Source organism: Physeter macrocephalus, chromosome 8 (genome assembly GCF_002837175.3).
Source record: "Physeter macrocephalus isolate SW-GA chromosome 8, ASM283717v5, whole genome shotgun sequence".
Classification (NCBI taxonomy): domain Eukaryota; kingdom Metazoa; phylum Chordata; class Mammalia; order Artiodactyla; family Physeteridae; genus Physeter; species Physeter macrocephalus.
In genome coordinates, this window is record NC_041221.1 from 114,104,961 (window position 1) to 114,114,982 (window position 10,022).

At 43.5% G+C, this 10,022-nt stretch overlaps 1 long non-coding RNA gene across 4 annotated transcripts in view; it reads left to right on the forward strand.

Annotated features, from left to right (window-relative positions):
* The window catches only part of LOC114486752 (uncharacterized), a 118,742-nt gene that overhangs the window by 921 nt on the left and 107,799 nt on the right, over nucleotides 1-10,022 (forward strand). For all 4 annotated transcript variants that reach the window (XR_003681015.2, XR_003681016.2, XR_003681014.2 and 1 more), the window contains exons 2-3: nucleotides 814-989; nucleotides 1,600-1,750. This is a non-coding gene — a long non-coding RNA (uncharacterized lncRNA). The remainder of the gene's footprint in view (nucleotides 1-813; nucleotides 990-1,599; nucleotides 1,751-10,022) is intronic.

Consider the following 10,022-nt stretch of genomic DNA (forward strand, 5'->3'; position numbering starts at 1 on the left):
ACAGACATCTGCTAATGAGGGCTCACGAAGAATAAAATAAGTGCACACGCGACAACTGTATGTATATATAAGATATATTTTCTACAAACTGTTTAGAAAAGGTGAGAAGGGTAAGCGGGAAAAAGTCGGTCTCCTTGCTGTCTACCAAAGTTGCCAGCAGGGGCCGCTATCCCCACCTTTCGCAGGCAAAAGCCCCTACAGATCCACGGCGGCGGGGGGTTGGGGGGCTGCGGCCGTAGGTGCGCGCGCAGCCACCGCGGCACGCGGAGCCAGCTCCGAGAGAGGGCTGGTGCGTGGGGGCGGCGCGCTTCGCTGCGCGCTCCCGCGGCCCGGGTGGGGACTGGCTCGCGGACGTCCTTTTCGAATCCGGTCGGGACCCGGGGAGGGGCCCTGGCGGGCCGCCACCGGTCACTCCTCGGCTGCGCTATTTAACGCCCAAATTTCGGCGTTAAGTCCCGAGCTCGTCCGTGCGCCCCCGGCGCGGTCCCGCGGCCCGCACGTCGGGCCCAAGATGTCCCTGGGGTTCTCCTCCCGATGTCTCCGTCCCGGCCGGGTCGCCGAGACCCCTTCTTCCTTCTCTGCCACTGATTTACATGCTAATTGTGTCTGGGAAAAGTTCTTTAATGGGCAGAATTAGAGCAAACGAATTGTTTAACAGGCTGAACTAAATTCCGGGTTTAGCGTCTTCCTTTGGAGAAACAGACAAACTGTTTTGTTTCATGGATGTATTGGAAATGCCCCACCTCGAGTTTCAGGATATGTTTTTAAAGGGAAATTATTTTCATTATTAATACTTGCATGTTTAATTTGCAGTAACGCTGAGCCAAGAAGCAGGAGATTAAATTTACCTAGTTTAAAATTAGAGGATACAAGAAGAAAAGATTTTGAGTTAATTTTCGCACGGCTGAGAAATAACACGCAGAATCTTCCTGGCAATGACTAAATCCTGAAGTCTCACCATCCAATTAGGCACCCGTCATCCTGACCAGGTGAGATTACATTTCCGCCTGCCGGGGGAGAGATGCTTCTGAAGCTGGCAGAAAAGGCAACTGTTGTGTCGCTCCGAAACCCTCGGGGGAGCACCTGTGGGAAGGCTGCCCCGTGAAACCTCATGATGTCATTTCCCCTTCTGTGCGCTGCTGCAGACTCACTCCCAGAAGCCTGCCTTAAGTTTTCAGTAAAACCTCTGCCCTTTCAAAGCCTTTGAAGTCTGCAATCCACCCTGTTCCTTCAGGGAAGAAAGCCAATGGGAGTTAAAGAATCACCAAGTGTTAGAACTAGCAGGAAACTTGGACTGTTTCGTAGTTAAGTGGCATGAAGTGGAGTGACCAACGCCCTAGTCTCTGGAGGCCAGCTGTTGTTAGGGTAACTTACTAGCTGGTGACCTTGGGGCAGTCCCTAATCTCTCTGGAGCAGTGGACTCACTTGTAAATGGGGATTCAGCTACTACTGTCTTCCCCGGGATGGTGTGGATTAAATGAGATGGTGAGTGTAAACCATGGGTCTAGGGATAAAGGTTAACTAGCATCTGTAAAGGTTAACTAGCATCATTGTCACCCTTGTCATCCCCCGTGTCGATCCTCCCACCACCGTTTACAGGGGTCAGACAGAGGAAGAGGAAAAAGGTGGCTTGCTTTGTGTCAGTGCTGGGAGCTAGCCCGTAACAACTCCTCTTCAATGCTTAGAAGCCCACACTGCTGTCTCCCACAGCACCTGGAAAAAGTGTGATGAAGGAAGAGGAACTGGAAAGGTAAACTCACCCAGGATCCTTTTAAAGACCGCATCTAGCTGTTTGATCAGAATCTCTGCTTTACTACAAAAGGGAATAGTGAACTTGGAAGAAGTGTCTGCTTGTGTTCACTGCTCAACTCCTTCTGGATATGAGTTCCTGGAGCACACTTGGGGAGTGCAGTTTGTACAATCAGGCCATTACCGCTCATGGTCAGGGAACCTCTCTGTGTCTGTCTTTGGAGTCCCTTCTCCAAAGTTCTGTTCACCTGCTTGCCTTAAATCAGTGGTTTTAAAATCCACTTGTACATTAGAATTACAGGGGAGCTTTTGAATGGCATAAAAACCCGGGCTCCAGAGATTCTGATTTATTGGTCTGGGGTGGGGGGACGTGGGCATGGATATCTTTTAAAGCTTCCTGGGTGGTTCTAGTGTGTAGCCAGGGATGGATGAGAGCCACCATCACCATGAATCCTGGCTCTGTTCTAGAACACTGCTTTTTCCCAGCGTTCTTTGATGAGGCTGTTTGTTATCCTTCTTGCCTGTTTATCCCAGTGTCAGGAAGTGTGGTTAGTGTCCTTCTTGCTTCTCAGACCACTTCTCCTTCTCTCAAAAACTCCCAGACCGTTGGAGGCTGTGCCCTACAAACACATTGGCACTGTCTTCCACAGACCTCAGTTTACCCCACTTTTAAAGATTTAGCACCAGGCTTACTGTCCTTCTACCTGTCCCACCACCTGTCCCCATTCATGGGAGTGTTAGCGTCCACCTAACTACTAACCCTCTGCTTTTTCAGCTTCTTGCCTTCCTCATCTATACTGTCCTTTGTTCCTACTCACCTCTGCCCCCCACTCCAGGGCTTCATGCTGGGCCTTGTTATCAGGAAAGGCTCCATGTTCTAAATCACTAGCTCTGACATCCCCTCTCCAATCACAGCTTCCTCTCGTTCCACCTTACTTGCCCCCGCACCTCCCTGCGCTCACTCTGATTGCAGGAAGCCCTCCAAGCCGTGGGTCCTGCCACTCTCTCCATCCATCCATTCCCTGCCTCTTTCCTTCCCCTCTGTGTCCAACAGAGCTTCATAATAACAGTGTCTCTCTGGCAAACACTTTCAGCTCCTGGCTCCTCTTTCTTTTGGTCGCACCCATCTGAGTGAAAACCAGTCCCAAATTATAGAAATACCACCCTTCTCTGCTCTTGCATCGGGCAGCTGAAGCCTACTAGAAAAAACATTTCAAGCACGCATCTAGGCAGGCTGCACACTCAGTCATCGGCCTCAGTTGGGTCCTCAACACTGACTCGTCATCTTCCCTTTCTCTCCGTTAGTCTCTAACTTTCTCTCCTAACTGGATATTTCACCCTCAGTGCCTCCTACTTCCCGTGAAAAAACAAGAGTGCGTCAGTTGGGAACCTCCTGCATCTGTACTCATCATTTCCTGCTTATCTCCTTACGGTGGAGGCAGTGTCCGTCCTCCAATCTGAGGCCAATCTCTCCACCTGTTTTCAGATCATTTGCACGTGCTCAGAAATCTTGTCCTCCTGTCTCCACCTCTTCTGCATCTCCCAATCCGCACATAAACAGGTTTTAGTCTCTCTCATCTTAGAAACAAGCCTTTCTAGGGTTTTCTGTGCCTTTTACCCCTTCTCTCCTCTCTTCCAAAGACAAAGGATTGTTGACATCTGCATTGCCACTGCCTTCTCTCCCATTTGCCCATTCCTGCCTGGCTTGTGTTCCCAGCATGCCTTTGCCAAGGCTTTTGCTCTTCTGTGACATGCATGACAGTAAATCCAGTGGACATTTTAAAGTTTTGATTTTATTTTAAGTCTCAGCGTTGATGCACATGACCACTCCTTCCTCTGAGAAATACCCTTTGCTCTTGATTTCGATAGCACATCGCTCTCAGCTGGTTCTCCTGCCTCTCTCCTTTTTTCAACTTTGTTTTTCTTTTGAGGCCTTTGAAAGATACAGAAAATTTCAAAGAATAAAAAAAAAAAAAAATCCCAGAATTAGCAACTGTTAATATTCTGCCTTATTTGTTTCCTGTCTTTATTGGAAGAAATAAAACATGGTGTATAAAGCTTAGCTTCCTTATAATCAACACTGTCTTTCCCATTCCCCTCCATTTCCTCATAGTAACAGTGTGATGAGTTTCCTGTGCATCTTTATAGTTCGTTTTCTATACTTTAACATAGATCATATGTGTCCAGAACCAATATATAGAGAAATATTTTTGGTGGCGTTTTCCCCCAAATTAACATAAATAATGTTCTGTTTACTCTTGTCCTCCAGTTCACTCTCCACATTGTAGCTAAAGCTATCTCTGAAAGATGCATATCTGATCACATAGCTTCCTTGCTTAAAACACTCTGACATCCCGAAACCTTAATAGGACCTTCAAGGCTGTGCATGATTTGGTTCTTGCCTACTTCTCTGGTCTTGTCTCTCTGCCAGGCTCCCATCACTTTCTTCCCTCTGCGACATCACTGGTATGGAAACTTCCAAGCTCCTTTGTAACTACAGGCCTGCACTGGAACACCCTCATCTCCCCCTTTTACCTCTTTACCTGGCTAATTCCTACTCATCCTTCAAGTTTCAGCCTAAATGTTTCTTCCTGTAGACAGACTTCCCTGATACTCCAGAAGACGTCATACCTCTCCATTATGTGTTCTCAAAGTACCCTGCCATATTAGTCCATCTTTGACAGCTAGAGTTAATTTTCGGTCCAATAGCTTGTTGAATGCTTCTCTTTCCTGTTAGATCAGAAGCTCCTTGAGTCATGGGACTATATCTTTTTCATTTCTCTTGCATCTCTACCACCTAACAGACGGTAGGGGCCTGGTACCTAAAAGAGGGGATGAATTTGTGAAAGCAGCGAGTTCTTTTTCAAGGATTCGGTGGGAAGAGAAAGAGATCGTTGGATGGGATAGGACCATTTAAAAAGGGAAAGAAAAAAAAACCACTAGAAAGTTATTTTGAGATTTCAGTTCTCAAAATGAATAAAATCTAGGCTTTCCCCCAACACAGAACTTTCAATGTACAGTGTCTAACTTGTTTTTTGAATGAGGAAAGAAGGATTTACAGGTGTGAGTGATGAGTAAATACCACAATTACAAAACAAGATGCTTGAAAATAAGTTGCAATAAGAATATAAATACGGCTCTAAAAGACCACCAGTGGAAGGAGATAAAACTGCAATTTGAATCCCCTGGGGACAGTGCAGTCTCTGGGGAGTGCTCTGCAGCAGGCTGGAGTGTGCTAACAGTGATTTACTGTCTGCTCCTTCGTGAATAGTTTCACGGGTCGCACCCTCTCCGTGTAACAATCATGCCTCTGTCGCACAGGGCTGCTTGGGCTCCAGTCCCTTCTGATATAAAATCATTGTTTGGGAAATGAAGAGAACGGTAGGTTAGAAATAAGGTCGTGAATGAACAATAAATGTTAAGTAAACCAGAACTGCATTTTTTTTCCCTCACAAGAGCTCTTTACATTTTTTTGTTTGTTTGTTTTTTTGTTTGTCTGTTTGTTTTTGCGGTACGGGGGCCTCTCACCTGTTGTGGCCTCTCCCGTTGCGGAGTACAGGCTCTGGACACGCAGGCTCAGCGGCCATGGCTCACGGGCCTAGCCGCTCCGCGGCATGTGGGATCCTCCTGGACCGGGGCACGAACCCGTGTCCCCTGCATCGGCAGGCGGACTCTCAACCACTGCGCCACCAGGGAAGCCCGAGCTCTTTACATTTAATGGAAGTCTTTAGTTATGTAACGCAGAGCAAAAGCTATGTCTGACCTTATTTTCATCTTTCTGTTCCAACCTAACTTCTTTTAATTGTCCCGTCTACTACCATTGAGACTTAAAAGTATCTGCTTGGTTCAGAGTTTGTTTAAAAATGCAGTTCGCTAAATATAATTTATAATTTTCATAACCAGATAAACCAAATGATGAAACACTACTTTGGAATTTGCTGTTTAGCCAAAAGAATGGTGAAAAGTAAAATATACTTATTTTTGAGAGCTGTTTTCAAGGCCTTTGCTTCCAGGTAGTGGAAGGTCGCTAGAAGAGGCCACTGCTCTGGCCTATGATTAAATATCAAATTAGCTTCAAATTCATTCCAAATCTAGTTTTTCGATTATGTGAGAAGACACTGTACTGATATCAACTGAAAGACTTTTTCCAGGCTGTTTCTGATGAATGTGTATTTAAGAGCAATTTTATAACTAGAGAGATGGAGATAACCAAGGGTGTTTTGCTTGTTTTAATATCGAAACCTTAAAACGGAAGACAACTGTTTTAAATATCAAACTTAGGCTGGATATTGCGGACAATGAAAGTACTTAAAAAGATGGTATGCTTGGATCTAAAGTAGATTTTTAAATGAAGTCTAAAAAATGACATATTTGAATATAAAACGATCCTCTGAAAACTCCTCTATACTTATAAAATACAAGGATGGTTTCCTAATGTCTTAACCTGACTTTGGATTTCATACCTGGGCAAGTCTCTAGTTAATAGTCCTATAATACACCGACAACACGTAGCTAGCTAGCTGTTGTGGCCTCTCCCGTTGCGGAGTACAGGCTCTGGACACGCAGGCTCAGCGGCCATGGCTCACGGGCCTAGCCGCTCCGCGGCATGTGGGATCCTCCTGGACCGGGGCACGAACCCGTGTCCCCTGCATCGGCAGGCGGACTCTCAACCACTGCGCCACCAGGGAAGCCCGAGCTCTTTACATTTAATGGAAGTCTTTAGTTATGTAACGCAGAGCAAAAGCTATGTCTGACCTTATTTTCATCTTTCTGTTCCAACCTAACTTCTTTTAATTGTCCCGTCTACTACCATTGAGACTTAAAAGTATCTGCTTGGTTCAGAGTTTGTTTAAAAATGCAGTTCGCTAAATATAATTTATAATTTTCATAACCAGATAAACCAAATGATGAAACACTACTTTGGAATTTGCTGTTTAGCCAAAAGAATGGTGAAAAGTAAAATATACTTATTTTTGAGAGCTGTTTTCAAGGCCTTTGCTTCCAGGTAGTGGAAGGTCGCTAGAAGAGGCCACTGCTCTGGCCTATGATTAAATATCAAATTAGCTTCAAATTCATTCCAAATCTAGTTTTTCGATTATGTGAGAAGACACTGTACTGATATCAACTGAAAGACTTTTTCCAGGCTGTTTCTGATGAATGTGTATTTAAGAGCAATTTTATAACTAGAGAGATGGAGATAACCAAGGGTGTTTTGCTTGTTTTAATATCGAAACCTTAAAACGGAAGACAACTGTTTTAAATATCAAACTTAGGCTGGATATTGCGGACAATGAAAGTACTTAAAAAGATGGTATGCTTGGATCTAAAGTAGATTTTTAAATGAAGTATAAAAAATGACATATTTGAATATAAAACGATCCTCTGAATACTCCTCTATACTTATAAAATACAAGGATGGTTTCCTAATGTCTTAACCTGACTTTGGATTTCATACCTGGGCAAGTCTCTAGTTAATAGTCCTATAATACACTGACAACACGTAGCTAGCTAGATTTAAGAATGTTTTCAGAGATAACTTTTAGGTGGAAATTAGCTTAAATATTACCTTATAAAATAAATAACATATTGTTCGGCACTTCCCCAAAGTTTCAGATGATTCAGTCACAAGCTACTTGTGATTAATTTGTACTTCACCAGAATTTAAGACAAGTGGAACAATTGATGTCACGTTCTTTGTGAAACCTTTTAAATACACCTTTATTTGTAACCGGGTACTTATTAATTTAAACTAGAATGTTAACGTTTTAACATTTGAACTGGAAACCTACCCACCCATTTTCTTAAGAAATATTGTGTCATGAACTGTATTATTAAGACTCATATAAACACACACGTTGATTTCCTCCTAGCTCCTCTCCCTCTCTCTCCATGCCTCATAGCAATTGAGTCATTTCCTTTCTCCAAATGGCCCTTTAAAGGCTTTTTCTTGTTTAAGCAAGTTTTTGAAGGCCCTAATGCTCGCTGCCTCCTCCCCATTTCTGTACCCTTCTCTACCCTTTGAACAAGATCGCAAGCATGGATTTTTGTATTATTATAGCCCAATATTGACATCGTTTTGCTAGACTCCCTTGCCTTGGGCAGTTTTTTCCCTTTTTGCTTTACATTACTTTTTACAGTCACTTTTTTTTTTTTTTTTTTTTTTTGCGAGGGGAGGGGAGAAAACTCTTTAGCTGTTTCTCTTATAATAAAGCACATCGTATAAACTGTAATAAGAATGTTGTATGGTAGTATTGACTTACGTGGAGGGAGAGTTACCCTTATGCTTTCAGGTTCCTATCAATGCGTTATTAGTTGATGGTGACTCAGATGCAGTGGTGCTCTAGTTATCAGCATGCTGTCTCCGGATCACATCACAAGGTCATTGTCATCCAGCTGCTCAGGCCAAGCAACTTAGAGTCATCTTGACTTCTCTTGGTCTCCTATTTGTCACATCCAATTCATCAGCAGAACCTGTTGGCTCTACCTTCAGAATATATCCAGAGTCTGACAACTTCTCATTTCCCCCATTATCACACTGGTCCACACCACCATCATTTTTCTCCCGGAGTCTCCTCATAGCTGGTCTCCCTGCTCCTGAACTTGCTGTATGCTGTACCCTACAATCTAGTCCCCAGATCGCTGCCAGAATGATCGTTTAATGTTTTCAATAACGTCAGGTCACTCCTCTGCTCCAAACCATCCAGTGGTTTCTCTCCCACCTCCTCAGGGTGAAAGCCAAAGTCCATTCTTCGTGGTCTGCTCTTTAGGTCTTTGCTCATATGTCAGGCCTCCCTGACCACTACACATAAAATTACAAATCCTTAACCTCTTATACTTTTTTTAATACCCCTTACCCTACTTCCTTTTTCTTATAGCCCTTATTGCCCCTGTATATACTTACTTGCTTATTTGTTTAGTGTCCATTTCCTGCCACTTAGACTAAGCTTCAATAGGGCAAGAACTGACTTTGATGTACCACTAGATCTCCAGCACCTAGAACAGTGCCTGCCACATCTTAGAAATGCAATGTGTATTTTTTGAGTGAGTGAATGAATAACCACACCTTACCAGGTTTAATGTCAATCATGTTAGAACCCCTGGGTGCACGGACTATACGAGATAACATTTAAAGCAAAGTGAGTAGCTCTCTGTTGAGAAATGCTCCCAAATACATGGTTCTCTTTAACAGTTTCTTTGTCTAATGTTACAGTAGGCAGCACTTGGTAAATTTTTGTTTTTGTTAATACAGTTCGCTTTGGGGCAGTGCTGCTGTTTGGCGGTGAGCGTAGGAATGGGTATGCTGAGCCTAGGAGGTTCTGAATGAGAAATGCCTGGTGTGATGATGAGGCTATTTCTTGCTACTTGCTGGTTACTTCAGAGGATCACTTTCAAAGACCAAGAGTAAAGGACAGTTAGCCTCACATCACAACCTTGGGCTGCCATAATAAAATCTCACAGACTGGGTGTCTTAAACAACAGATGTATATTTTCTTCTGATTCTGGAGGCTAGAAATCCAAGATCAAGGTTCTGGCTGTTTGGTTTCTGGTGAGCACTCCTCTTCCTGGCTTGCAGATGTTTCCCTCTCACTGTGTCCTTGTGTGGCCTTTCCTGGGGACATGCAAACACAGAACAGAGAGAGAGTGAGCTCTGTTGTGTCTCATCTTATAAGGACACTAATCCTATTGGATCAGGGTCCTAATCTTATGACCTCATGTAACCTTAATTATCTCCTTACTGCAAATACAGCCCCCACTGGAGGTTAGGGCTTCAACATATGAACTTCGGGGGAACACAAGTATTTAGTCCCTAAAAGTCTTCCTTCCAGGGTTAGCTGAATCCTGGGAGGTCTCATGCTTACTGTCCTAGAGGCAGGCTTACATAAAGGCATGGCCAGCAGGGCCATTGGGTTTGGGCCTCACATTCAGAAAAGTTCTCACATGATCTTTTTTAACCTTGTCTTCAAATAGTGTCCATATACATACAAATACTACCTGCATAAAAATAACCACATGCATAAAAATATTACATATAATATGTATATGTATATAAAATACATAGAATACATTAAATATATATAATTACTGTATTGTTATTTTATTGAAGTATAGTTAACTTACAATATTATATTAGTTTTAGGTGTACAACATAGTGATTCCATATTCTTATACTTTATACTCAATTTTTTTTTTTTTTTTTTTTGAGGTACGCAGGCCTCTCACTGTTGTGGCCTCTCCCGTTGCGGAGCACAGGCTCCGGACGCTCAGGCTCAGCG